The following is a 13615-nucleotide window of genomic DNA, read 5'->3' as shown; positions in this document are numbered from 1 at the left end:
GGCCTCCAGTCCAACTGAAGGAAAGAACAAGCCTCCAATAACTTACCTTTGTAAGCCTTTATTTACAGAGATGCACTCTCTAAACATTGAGCGCCAAAGATCTCCACCAACACTGTTTCTGTTGACTCCATTATAAAGGACTTTTAGGGAGTTATCTGTTAATGCTCCAAATGTAATGAACTAACATCCCAGCCAAATGCTGTTGCTATTGGCTACAGATTGCTGGCACGCGTGGCAAGACGGTACAGTCCACAACAGCATCCTCAAGGCTCAGACATGGCCATGGTCATCCAATAAAGATGTCTGGGATCTCCCTCGCTGCAGACCTCTGCCAGCCAAGCTACAGTGACTCTGTGTAAAAGTAAAGTTGCCGTAGACCCAAAGGAGCAGAGGGCTGCTCAGAGAGACAACTGATAACCTAAGGGCCAGCACAGGCCTTGGGCAAGGGGACGGGCGGGACCTTCATGGTGACTTCAGTTGGCACAGGAATTGAACCCAAATACTGTTAGCCTCACTCTGCACCACAAACCACCCAAATGAACTAACTGACTGAGACATAGCTGTACGAGTGCAGGCGAAAGTGCTGGGAGGCAGGCGCTAAGGGAATGCACAAGGGGAGCAGGGTGGCATCGCGGATCACTGGTTCATTATGGAATGTATATTTTGCGAAGGCTTACATTTGATCTGTGGCTCTGTCGGTGAAAGAGGAACTCCGACTAGCTGTTCCACTTCCTCCTTCCCCCTCTGTCTACAGCATAAATAAAGCACCAGTTTAGTTCGAAAGAAGAGTCACACCAGGCTCGAAATGCTAACTCCACAGATGCTGCCAGACCTGCTGAGTTTCTCCAGCACTTTCTGTCTTTAATTTCAGGTTTCCAGCATCTGCACAATTTTGCCTTCAGATGATAGTGCAAAAGGCCCTGAATTCGGCCAAACTCATTCAGTACAACTCCTGGTAGGCTTTCCCAACTTTAAGCACTTAAATAAAGCAGCTCACACTGGAGAATCAAGGCAATAGGCAGAAGAAATCCATTAGTAACTAACCTGAAAGTATTTGGTGATCCCTTTAGACAGCTCTAAGAGGAGTCCTCCTTTATATTAAAGGTGTTCACCTATTGGAGTTTAAGAGAGGGCGTTAGCTTCAAGCTGCCACTATTCGTATCAAATTAGCTTCAAACACTGACTTCATGATCTACCTGTTCACATTATATTGGGGCCTGTTCACCCTGGCGTACCAACTGACCAATTTGGAGTCTGACGCAGTTTGCCCCACTAGGGTGTGCTGTGGATGTTACCTAACCGGCGCCACCAAGATGGTAGTCCTGTCGACGGTTCCTTCGACCTGACCACAGCGAGGACCTCGACACCACTGTTGGAAACGCTGTCACTAGACCACCACCCCCCCCCCCCCCCACCCAGCATGACGTTTGACGCAGGGGTGGCTCGACTCAAAAGCAAAGATCCGCGGATCAGAAGACGGAGGGCGCATGGAAAGCTCCGCAGCGTCTGCGGAGAGAGAGAAAAGGCAGAGTTAACGTTTCGTGTCCAGCGACCCTCCCTCAGAATGGAAGACCCTTTTGGAGTAGAGTCACACTGGAGCCGCAGTGTTAACTTTACTTCCGTCTCCATGGCCTGACCTGCCGAGTTAGGCTGGCATTTACATGAATTCGCAACATATTTGTTTGGAAACCTAAGGTGTGATGTTGAGACAAACAGCCCTATTGTGTGTGCTGGTGATGGACAGATTCCCTGACACATTCCCTTCCTAAATCAGAAAAGTGTTCCTGAAATAAAGGAATGCCGTTTTTAAATTGGCCACTAACAGCACAGCCAGACGGACTGGTAATTACATTTGCAATGGCATTCGAAAAACACTGTGGGCTTTCTGGTTGTTTGTGGATCGAGTCCAGTGATTGTCACCGAATGTGGGAGAGGATGTCGTGCTAACGCTCACCCTCGGGAACCTGCCTGCTCTTACCACCCTGGGCTGCTGTTGCCCCACAGCGAGAGACCACAGAACCTCATCAGTGACGCGAAGCCTGGAAGCAGGAGAGAGCCAAAACAGCTGTCCTAACAGGCCGCTCAGATAATAATTCAAGCGAAATATGTTCTCGCCAGGGCACAGTCCAGAGGGTGTGTGATTTGCTCGGTTTAAGAGATCTGTTCCTGACATGCCGTCAGCACAGTGCTTTTCACAAGATAACAGGCAGTGATGTTTACAAACTGGGCTGAGCCTAAACTGAGCAATTGACAACAACACCCATGACCCAGGATTGAGCGAAATTATGGCTGATAATGTTAAGACTGGATGACGATGAGCTGGAAGCATGACACACAGGAATTCACCTGCCAGGGTGTGGGGGCCATTGGCTAGGCCACTCGGGCTGTGGCAATTCAAAGCGATGGGGACAGGCACGAGTGAAGGTGTGAGAACAATTGTCTCTGGAATCTAAAGAGAGTAGGGGATGGAAAACCAGCTCTTGGCTTCACCAAAAATCTTTTAATTACCGTGAGACCAGAAGATACAGGAGCGGAGTTAGGCCTTTTGGCCCATCGGGCCTGCCCCGCCATGACTGATTACAAACATCACAGAGGAGCAGTGACAAACGGGGAAATACCCACCAGGTTATCCATAGCGTTATGTAGAGCCCAACCAATATCCTGTAAATTCCCAGGACAAGACCCTGATCCTTGGAAGGCAGAATGGAGAAACATCTGTATTGAGATGGTACAGGCTTCTTGTGGGGGGTGACTGGAAGCCAGGTGGGATTGTTACTGAAAACCTGGCAACAGGAGTTCGCCTGCAGAGCATCAGTGCGCCATCCTGCTTCCGAAAAACCCGAAACTAGCTAACTCTGAGGTCCTCACAGGAAGAGAGTTGAAGCTCGCACTCGGTGTCTTGGTGCTTGGTCATGTTCTTGAGTTAGTTAATCACTACGTTTTGCCATAAGTTGGAGACGAACTCCAGATTGGCATGTGTGCAGTACATATTGATGGGTAGAGGGGGTGAGGGTTGGGGCGGGGTGGGGGTGCGCCAGCCTTCAGGTAAGACCAAGGCATCTTGGGTGGCTGTAAAAGATCGCACAAGATCAGATCTAGGATTGTCAACGGCACCGCATCTTGTGTAGGGTTGGTGGGGTATGTGGTGAGGGGGGCCGTTACAGTGTCAGTTAGGAATCCCTCCTCCCAGCTTGGCCTACCTCAAAGATATTGAGTTCAAAGGAAGTTGAACAGGAACTGCATCCAAGAGGCACCTGTTTAAGGGTGAAGGCAGCCAATAACACCCACTGGAGTCTGTAGCTGCTCTCCCCTAGCAGGGACATTCCTCAGCAACAGCCTGCAGGAGTAGTCGAGACTTAGCCCGCTGGCCAAGAGGTGGCAGTCACTGGTGGGTGCCCTGCGCATGGCCAAATGCAAACAGATTTGGTGGACAAAAACAGAACATGCTGCAGAAACTCAGCAGGCGTGGCAGCATCTGCCGAGAGAGAAAGCAGATTTGACAATTTTGAGTCCAGCGACCCTTGTTTAGAACTTCAGAATCACTGGGGAGCTTGCACCCAGTGAACTCTGGGACAGTCCCTACACTTGCCATCCCCATTGCTCACTCATCTCTTGGCTCCAGCCTGGTGATCATGACATGGAGTGGTACGGTGGCTCAGTGGTGAGCACTGCTGCCTCAGAGCGCCAGGGATGTAGGTTTGATTCCACCTTTGGGTGGCAGTCTGTGTGCAGTTTGCACATTCTCCCTGTGTCCGTGTGGGTTCCTTCCCTGAAGATGTGCAAGTTAAGGACATTGGCTATGCTCAATTTCCTATAGTGTCCAGGGGTGTACAAGTTAGGTGAATTAGCCATGGAAAATGCAAGGTTACAGGGATAGGGTAGGGGGATGGGCCTGGGTGGGATGCTCTTCAGAGGGTCGGGTCAAATCTATGCTGTAGGGATTGTATGATTTTAAAAAAACACCAAAAAGTGAAGCACTTGCATATTTTACAATATGGTCCAGATGTTTACTGCCCTTGTGGGTGTGTGGATGGAGTACTTTTTGAGTTTGCTTACGGTCCTATGTATCAAGGCATGATTGGAACGATGGGTTAGAAGTCACGCGGCTGTAAAAAATGCCCTGATTGAGGAGAGAAGGTAGAGAGTGAGGAGGGCTTGAGCCTGGAGAAAGAGGGGTTCGGAGATATTAGGCTGAGGAAGCTGGAGATGCGGCGAACTAACCACACAGATAATTCCAACCTTACTAAAGTTCAGATGCAACATGGTTTTGGCAATAAGTGAAAGAAGAAACTTGGTATTTTAGGGTTTTAGCCCTCACCCTGTTCTCCGAATCCCAAAGTGCTTCGTTTTAGCCAAACACAGCATTGAACATGTGCACAGTGAGATCCCACAGCCAATGAGGAGAAGGGCCTGGTTTGGCGACTTTACTGCATCAGGAATATCGATCGAGATATTTTCATTGTACAGCAGCCCAAAGACGGGAAAAAATGTGACAACCTTTACTGTACAATGTTGTATTGTTGCAGATAAATGCACAGGGTCAGACTGCAATGGTTGCCACAACAATGACACTCCTTGAATCTTTAGCAATTTAATATTTTCCTGGTGGCTATGCGCTGTGCTTTCAGAATAGCTGGCACATCCAGAGATCTGATTGCAGAAGACACATATAACATAATGAAGGGTGTTTGTTCTACACGGAGCCATTGGCCTCACTGATAGAAAAGCTCAGCAGGTCTGGCAGCATCTGTGGAGGAGAAAACAGAGTTAACGTTTCGGGTCCGGTGACCCTTCCTCATGTCTCAGTTCTGAGGAGGGGTCACCAGACCTGAAACGTTAACTCTGTTTTCTCTTCCACAGATGCTGCCAGACCTGCTGAGCTTTTCCAGCAACTTTGTTTTTGTTCCTGATTTACGGCGTCCTCAGTTCTTTCGGTTTTGACTTCACTTGTAGCTCTTTCCTCGTTTCAACACTCTTGATATGCTGGATAAGATTTTATCTTGTTCAAAACCAAGCTGTCCTCTCAAAGTCTCCTCCTACCGTCCTGAATCTCACCACTGCTCCTCTTCAGTAGCTGTACAAGAAACAGATGCTGCACACAATGCTCCTCATGGGGATGAAGCAGGCTACATCTCAGACTGCAGGATGAACCAGTGCATGACACAGAGGGTAAGGATTAGGAACAGACCAGGTGACCACTGCAGGAGCAAGTGCTAGGAATTAGCAAATCTCTGGCCCTGGTCTTGCTAAAACACGGTTCTGTTCCCGGCACCAGTTCATGAGCCTCCGAGAGAGGTAGAGAGACATAGCTTCACGTTAATGATGGCTGTCAACTGCCATTGACCAATCTCTACTTGACCCTTTCATCTAGATCCATCTCAGCAGTAAGGCTCTGAAGAAGATGCCTTGAAAAAAAATTGAGGACCTGTAACCTGCAATATGGTTGGACCATAGTTTCTAAACAACCCGTTTAGGCGGGACTTGAACCCCAGTCTCCTGGCTCAAAGGTAGAGTCATGATCACTGTGCCTTTGGGTTATATCATGAGTTACGTTGCACTAGTGATGAGGCATCTGGTAACAATGAGCAAGAGCAGAGAGCTGGGACACAAGATAGAAGTCCCCTACTCTTTTTAATCGCGCCATATCAACCTGAGACTGAGATCAGTGAAAGAATGCCCCTTACTCTGCCTGCACTGCTGTAGAGTGAAAGCCTCGAATTTGTTCTCAAAGTACACAGAGTGGGTTATAACACAGTCTTCAGACTTGAAGACAAAACAAGGCCATCAAGTCGCAGGTAAGAGCCAGTGTGACCTGCAGACAAAGTTACATTCCCTGAGCATTTTGTTTTGAAAGTACTCAAGCTGGGTTTGCAGGGTTCTTTAAGTCCCATGTGGAGTCAAACTATTCACACACAACCAAATATATTTTTGCTGCAAAATGCCATGGACCTGCGACCTGCAACAGACTAACCATGAAACAAGTGTGACCTCTCTCATCACCGAACCTCCATCATCACTGCATCCAGGACTTATACTCACATAGGATCATTGGCCCACAGCAGCTGGCACTGTCTAGTTGTTGCAAACAGGAACAGCAGCGACAGTATAGATTCGCTGAATCCATTCAACGTATAAGAAGGAACCGACACCTCACTTCTTGAGTAGCCCATCCAGACTATCTCCTTTCATGCCATAAGGAGGATTTGGAGTGGACTCAGTTGCATGAAATGACCGGCTTTACAGGTAGAACTTTGCTCCAGCCTCAGTATTGCAGTCATGTGGGTGTTGCTGCAACTTGAGAACATTACATCACCCAGAGACGATCGGCCAACTGGAGTTTTCAGTTAAACCTGCACTTCCTGAATGTTGATTCCTCATTGCATGCAAGTGGGTAATTTAAATATTCATGATCTTTTTACAGCGGTTTCCCTCTGACCTCTGTTCCTGAAACTCTGACCTGTTGGTCAAGTAGTTATTTTGAAAAGAAAATTACCCGCATTCAACTCCCCACCCCCCACCCCAACAAAGAAAGTCTTTTTTGGCACTGAGCGCTGTCGGCAAGGTGCATATAACATGATTTAAGTTAGCAAGTTATATACAACACTGTTTAAAATAACACAGGCACTCAGTACAGTTCTTCAAGGGTCAAGAGGGTGTTTGCTTGTGGGAGGTGAAACTAAAAGAATTTATAACTAAATTTGAGGAAGTGATTTTTTTTTGTTCCCCATCCAGGAGTGAAGAAAGCATTTTCTCAATTTCTTTTGAAGATAGACAACTTGTGTTTCTTCTGCGCACTGCAGGTACAACGAAAATAGAGAGTCTGCTGACAATTCAGTGCCACTGAGAGAACTCTAAGAGTTGTCTTCTTTCAGACATGAGACATTAAGCCAAGGTCAATTGGACTCGATCTTCACTCACACTGAAATAACTCCACAGAGGCCTGTATTCCATCACCAAGTCTCTGTTTATTTACATGTGCATAGGACATGATACTGGCCCAGCCAGCCCAGAGCGGGCTCCGAGGGTGAAGAGAACCTCCGACACTCCAGTTTATATCTGTCAGCCTGGACTCCCTATGTGAACCAGGTTAATGAGGGAAGTCACATTCTATGAGGTCTGTCTGGCTGACCGCTCCAATCTCACCATCCCACCCCCTCCAAGTCCTGGGACGGAGGTCCATTCTTTCTCCCGTAGATTCTCCCGAGGCGCCTTCACATTAGTTCTGGTTGCTCAGTCTCTGCTTCACTTACTGGCAGCATGTGCCAGACCATAGCCTGCCTCTTGCACCCAAAGTATCTCGGCCAGAACTCATCTTCTTCGTGCGGCCGAGGTGTCAAGCTCACTGCAGAGATTTCCTCAGCGTGAGGCAGAGAACACACGTGTTCTGACAGCCTTTCCGGATGCTCTGAGGGTGCTGGTATGTTTTGCCCCTGCCCTATTCACGAGGTTTTGTATGGTCCACAAGCTTGTCCGGGGCCGTCTCTTTCACCCAGGCTTTGTATGCAGCGGGACATGACCTCACACCGACTTCGCCCCTCGTCTCCGTTGCAGGACTATTCCCATGGTTTCAATACCAAACTTCAACCCCTGAGTTCGGGGAGTCTTGTGCCTGGCATTGGCGTTCCTGATGCTGAGTCACTCCCCACCCACCCAGAGTCCAGGAAGGTCAGAGTTAACCTGGTGCAGAGTCTTCCCCCCATTAGCAACACTGCAGGAGCTGTCCCTGTACTTGCGTGAGGGAAACAGGAACTGGGGCAGTTTGGTATCTCGTGAAGCTGTAGGCTGTTTATTTAAGCCTGCCATCAAAGTTTGGGCTTCTCTTTCATTGGATGATGGATGGTATGGAGCTGTCCTTACAAGCCGAATGCCATTCGACTTGAGGAAATACTTGAATTCCTTGTTGGAAAATGATGGCCTGTTGTCGGTGACCAACGCCTCCAGGGGTCTGTGTACTGTAAAAGATGCTCACAGCTTTCAATCATTGTCCCCGAGTTTGGTGAATGAACCCTGTGCATGTCCAACCCTCTTTGAATGGGCGTTCACAAAAACTAAAGACATTGAGCCGGTGAAAGGACTGGCATAGTCAATGTGTAACTGAGTCCAGCCATTCCCCTGCATGTGGGGGAGCTGCTGGCAGTAATTTTGGGCCTTGTTGGTACTCTGGGCACCGCCCCTCCAATGCAGCTTTGTCTGCACCCAATCCTGGCCACCAGAAGGAACTTCTCACCGGCATCTTCATTTGGAAACCCCTGGATGACCATCAGTCGGGACAATCAGCCTTGCCTCCCCACTTTCTCTACACTGATCCGGTCTCACTGGGTCTGAAAAGGTTTCAATCCCGGTCGTGATGGCCCTTCCATTACCACCAGTTGATTCAGTTTTGCCAGGATGGGATCTTTCTGTGTCTGCGGTCTGATATTGTCAGTGGTGGCTGGAAGGGTGTCCAGGAAGTTTAAAACCAGGGGTGGCACTGTTAGTGGTGTGCCTGCCTGTGGGAGGCAGCACAAGGCCCCTGCATTTTCCACTTGGCCTCCCGGATGGTGCTCCAATTTGTCATTGTGAGCACTCAAAAATAAGAGCCCACTGCTGAATTCAACCTGAAGTTATTGAGGGGTGGGGTGGGGGCATTTGGAGTTGGGGGGGGTCATGGCCCTGTCCTCTTTAAGTAGCCCTAGCAGGGGTTTGTGATCCATTTCTTCTACAAATTTACGTCCCTGAAGATTCTGGTGGAACCAAAGGTGACCGCCGAACCTGCCTTCTCCACCTGGGCATTTCTTCATTTGGCACCAATCAAAGTCCAGGAAATATACACCATCGGGCATTACTCTCCATTGGGTCAATGTTGAGCCAATCCTGTATGAGGATTGTCAGCCCCAACCTTGCTTGGGATCGTAAAGTGCCAACGCCTTAGATAACCAACGCTGCCTCTTTGCTACATCTTGGCTACAAGACCATTTCTGAGGCTGACCCTTTTTCAATAGCAGATGTAAGGGTGCCAGGAAGGAGGCCAGGTTATGTATGAACTTCGTTTTATCTTCCAACAGGTATAATTCGTTAGCCCAAGGCATACCTCCTGAGACGTGCCCCCACCCTGCAGAAATGTTTAAACTCAATGTCCAAGCTCTCTAAATGCTCTTTATTGGTCTTTCCCGATTATTAGCATATAAGTCCTCTAGCAAGCAATTGGGTATTTATCCAGCGGTTTACCGTTTGTTTACAATCCCCACAAAGGCAAACCGACCCTTCAGGCTTCACAATCAGTACAACCGGTGCTGCCCATCCCAGCAACTGGACTGCTCTGGTGATTCTCTCAATCTCCAGCCTCCTGATTTCTGCCTCTACTTTCGGTAAATGGTAGTGGCTGGGCCTTATACAACCGAGGAATTGCTTCCTGCTCGACATGCAAGATGGCCCCTTTGATCGTCCCCCCCAGGCCTTTCTGGAAAACTTCTGGGTATTTATTCAGGCGGCCATTTTCTAATCGAAAAATATGGACCCAGTCTAGGTAAATCCTCCTCAGTCAATTTCACCCCCATCTAGCTTGGGCCCAAGCCTTTTGCTACAATCAATGGTAACTGATCCAGCTGCATCTCACAAGCGACCATAACTGAAGTCGTACCCCGGTATAAATTCTCAGCCTGGACAAGATCTTGCACAAAATTAAGTGCCGGAGTCCAAAGTGACTGTTGGTAATGACTGGCCCCACAGCTGCACTAGTGTTGACCTCCGTCAGAGCTGGGTGACTCTTTAATCTGTCGTTTATTTTGACTGGTTACGATTTGGACATTGCTAAGCAATCTAACTGTTCCAAACCAGCTGTAAGTGGACTTTCCAGGGTGTGCCTGGATACTAGCCTATGAGTTATCTCACTCAATTCAGGCCTAGTGGGTCAGGAGGTGTCCTGGGCGAGGCTACGCGGTTGCTCAAGTGGTGTTCGCCAATCTCAGTCGGACGGGCAAGGGTGTCCACTTCCATCGCAATGCTCCACTTCCATCGCAATGCTCCACTTCCAAAGCAATGCTCCACTTCCATCACAATGCTCCACTTCCAAAGCAATGCTCCACTTCCAAAGCAACGCTCCACTTCCATCGCAACGCTCCACTTCCATCGCAATGCTCCACTTCCAAAGCAATGCTCCACTTCCAAAGCAACGCTCCACTTCCATCGCAATGCTCCACTTCCAAAGCAATACTCCACTTCCATCGCAACGCTCCACTTCTATTGCAATGCTCCACTTCCAAAGCAACGGTCCACTTTCATCGCAACGCTCCACTTCTATTGCAACGCTCCACTTCTATCGCAATGCTCCACTTCCAAAGCAACGCTCCACTTCCATCGCAACGCTCCAATTCCATCGCAACACTCCACTTCCAAAGCAACGCTCCACTTCCATCGCAACACTCCACTTCCAAAGCAACGCTCCACTTCCATCGCAATGCTCCACTTCCATCGCAACGCTCCACTTCCAAAGCAATGCTCCACTTCCATCGCAATGCTCCACTTCCAAAGCAACGCTCCACTTCCATCGCAACGCTCCACTTCCATCGCAACGCTCCACTTCCAAAGCAATGCTCCACTTCCAAAGCAATGCTCCATTTCCATCGCAGTGCTCCACTTCTATCGCAATGCTCCACTTCCAAAGCAATGCTCCACTTCCATCGCAACGCTTCACTTCCATCGCAACACTCCACTTCCAAAGCAACGCTCCACTTCCATCGCAACACTCTACTTCCAAAGCAACGCTCCACTTCCATCGCAACGCTTCACTTCCATCGCAATGCTCCACTTCCATCACAATGCTCCACTTCCAAAGCAAGTCTCCACTTCCAAAGCAACGCTCCACTTCCATCGCAACGCTCCACTTCCATCGCAATGCTCCACTTCCAAAGCAATGCTCCACTTCCAAAGCAATGCTCCACTTCCATCGCAACGCTCCAATTCCATCGCAACGCTCCAATTCCATCGCAACGCTCCACTTCCATCGCAATGCTCCACTTCCAAAGCAATGCTCCACTTCCAAAGCAACGCTCCACTTCCATCGCAATGCTCCACTTCCAAAGCAATACTCCACTTCCATCGCAACGCTCCACTTCTATTGCAATGCTCCACTTCCAAAGCAACGGTCCACTTCCATCGCAACGCTCCACTTCCATTGCAACGCTCCACTTCTATTGCAATGCTCCACTTCTATCGCAATGCTCCACTTCCAAAGCAATGCTCCACTTCCATCGCAACGCTCCACTTCCATCGCAACGCTCCACTTCCAAAGCAACGCTCCACTTCCATCGCAATGCTCCACTTCCATCGCAACGCTCCACTTCCAAAGCAATGCTCCACTTCCATCGCAATGCTCCACTTCCAAAGCAACACTCCACTTACATCGCAACGCTCCACTTCCATCGCAACGCTCCACTTCCAAAGCAATGCTCCACTTCCAAAGCAATGCTCCATTTCCATCGCAATGCTCCACTTCTATCGCAATGCTCCACTTCCAAAGCAATGCTCCACTTCCATCGCAACGCTTCACTTCCATCGCAACACGCCACTTCCAAAGCAACGCTCCACTTCCATCGCAACACTCTACTTCCAAAGCAACGCTCCACTTCCATCGCAACGCTTCACTTCCATCGCAATGCTCCACTTCCAAAGCAACGCTCCACTTCCATTGCAATGCTCCACTTCCATCGCAATGCTCCACTTCCAAAGCAATACTCCACTTCCATCGCAACGCTCCACTTCCATCACAATGCTCCACTTCTATTGCAATGCTCCACTTCCAAAGCAATGCTCCACTTCCAAAGCAACGCTCCACTTCCATCGCAATGCTCCACTTCTATCGCAATGCTCCACTTCCAAAGCAATGCTCCACTTCCATCGCAACGCTTCACTTCCATCGCAACACGCCACTTCCAAAGCAACGCTCCACTTCCATCGCAACACTCTACTTCCAAAGCAACGCTCCACTTCCATCGCAACGCTTCACTTCCATCGCAACGCTCCACTTCCAAAGCAACGCTCCACTTCCATTGCAATGCTCCACTTCCATCGCAATGCTCCACTTCCAAAGCAATACTCCACTTCCATCGCAACGCTCCACTTCCATCACAATGCTCCACTTCTATTGCAATGCTCCACTTCCAAAGCAATGCTCCACTTCCAAAGCAACGCTCCACTTCCATCGCAACGCTCCACTTCTATCGCAACGCTCCACTTCTATCGCAACGCTCCACTTCTATCGCAATGCTCCACTTCCAAAGCAATGCTCCACTTCCATCGCAATGCTTCACTTCCATCACAACACTCCACTTCCAAAGCAACGCTCCACTTCAATCGCAACACTCTACTTCCAAAGCAACGCTCCACTTCCATCGCAACGCTCCACTTCCATCGCAATGCTCCACTTCCAAAGCAATGCTCCACTTCCATCGCAATGCTCCACTTCCAAAGCAACGCTCCACTTCCATTGCAATGCTCCACTTCCATCGCAATGCTCCACTTCCAAAGCAATACTCCACTTCCATCGCAACGCTCCACTTCCATCACAATGCTCCACTTCTATTGCAATGCTCCACTTCCAAAGCAATGCTCCACTTCCAAAGCAACGCTCCACTTCCATCGCAATGCTCCACTTCTATCGCAATGCTCCACTTCCAAAGCAATGCTCCACTTCCATCGCAACGCTTCACTTCCATCGCAACACGCCACTTCCAAAGCAACGCTCCACTTCCATCGCAACACTCTACTTCCAAAGCAACGCTCCACTTCCATCGCAACGCTTCACTTCCATCGCAACGCTCCACTTCCAAAGCAACGCTCCACTTCCATTGCAATGCTCCACTTCCATCGCAATGCTCCACTTCCAAAGCAATACTCCACTTCCATCGCAACGCTCCACTTCCATCACAATGCTCCACTTCTATTGCAATGCTCCACTTCCAAAGCAATGCTCCACTTCCAAAGCAACGCTCCACTTCCATCGCAATGCTCCACTTCTATCGCAATGCTCCACTTCCAAAGCAATGCTCCACTTCCATCGCAACGCTTCACTTCCATCGCAACACGCCACTTCCAAAGCAACGCTCCACTTCCATCGCAACACTCTACTTCCAAAGCAACGCTCCACTTCCATCGCAACGCTTCACTTCCATCGCAACGCTCCACTTCCAAAGCAACGCTCCACTTCCATTGCAATGCTCCACTTCCATCGCAATGCTCCACTTCCAAAGCAATACTCCACTTCCATCGCAACGCTCCACTTCCATCACAATGCTCCACTTCTATTGCAATGCTCCACTTCCAAAGCAATGCTCCACTTCCAAAGCAACGCTCCACTTCCATCGCAACGCTCCACTTCTATCGCAACGCTCCACTTCTATCGCAATGCTCCACTTCCAAAGCAATGCTCCACTTCAATCGCAACGCTTCACTTCCATCGCAACACTCCACTTCCAAAGCAACGCTCCACTTCAATCGCAACACTCTACTTCCAAAGCAACGCTCCACTTCCATCGCAACGCTCCACTTCCATCGCAATGCTCCACTTCCAAAGCAATGCTCCACTTCCATCGCAATGCTCCACTTCCAAAGCAATACTCCACTTCCATCGCAACGCTCC

At 49.2% G+C, this 13615-nt stretch overlaps 1 protein-coding gene across 1 annotated transcript in view; it reads right to left on the bottom strand.

Annotated features, from left to right (window-relative positions):
* rubcnl (rubicon like autophagy enhancer) overlaps positions 1–6318 on the bottom strand; it is a 65789-nt gene extending 59471 nt beyond the window's left edge. The window contains exons 1-2 of the mRNA XM_059650001.1: positions 6040–6318; positions 1045–1112 (exon numbers count right to left, since the gene is read on the bottom strand). The gene's annotated coding sequence lies outside the window, so the exon portion shown is untranslated. The remainder of the gene's footprint in view (positions 1–1044; positions 1113–6039) is intronic.
* Positions 6319–13615: the final 7297 nt, after the last annotated feature.

Source organism: Stegostoma tigrinum, chromosome 12, assembly GCF_030684315.1.
Source record: "Stegostoma tigrinum isolate sSteTig4 chromosome 12, sSteTig4.hap1, whole genome shotgun sequence".
In the NCBI taxonomy this organism is placed as follows: Eukaryota; Metazoa; Chordata; class Chondrichthyes; order Orectolobiformes; family Stegostomatidae; genus Stegostoma; species Stegostoma tigrinum.
The sequence above is the reverse complement of the archived record's forward strand: the minus strand, read 5'-3'. Positions and strand labels throughout refer to the sequence as shown.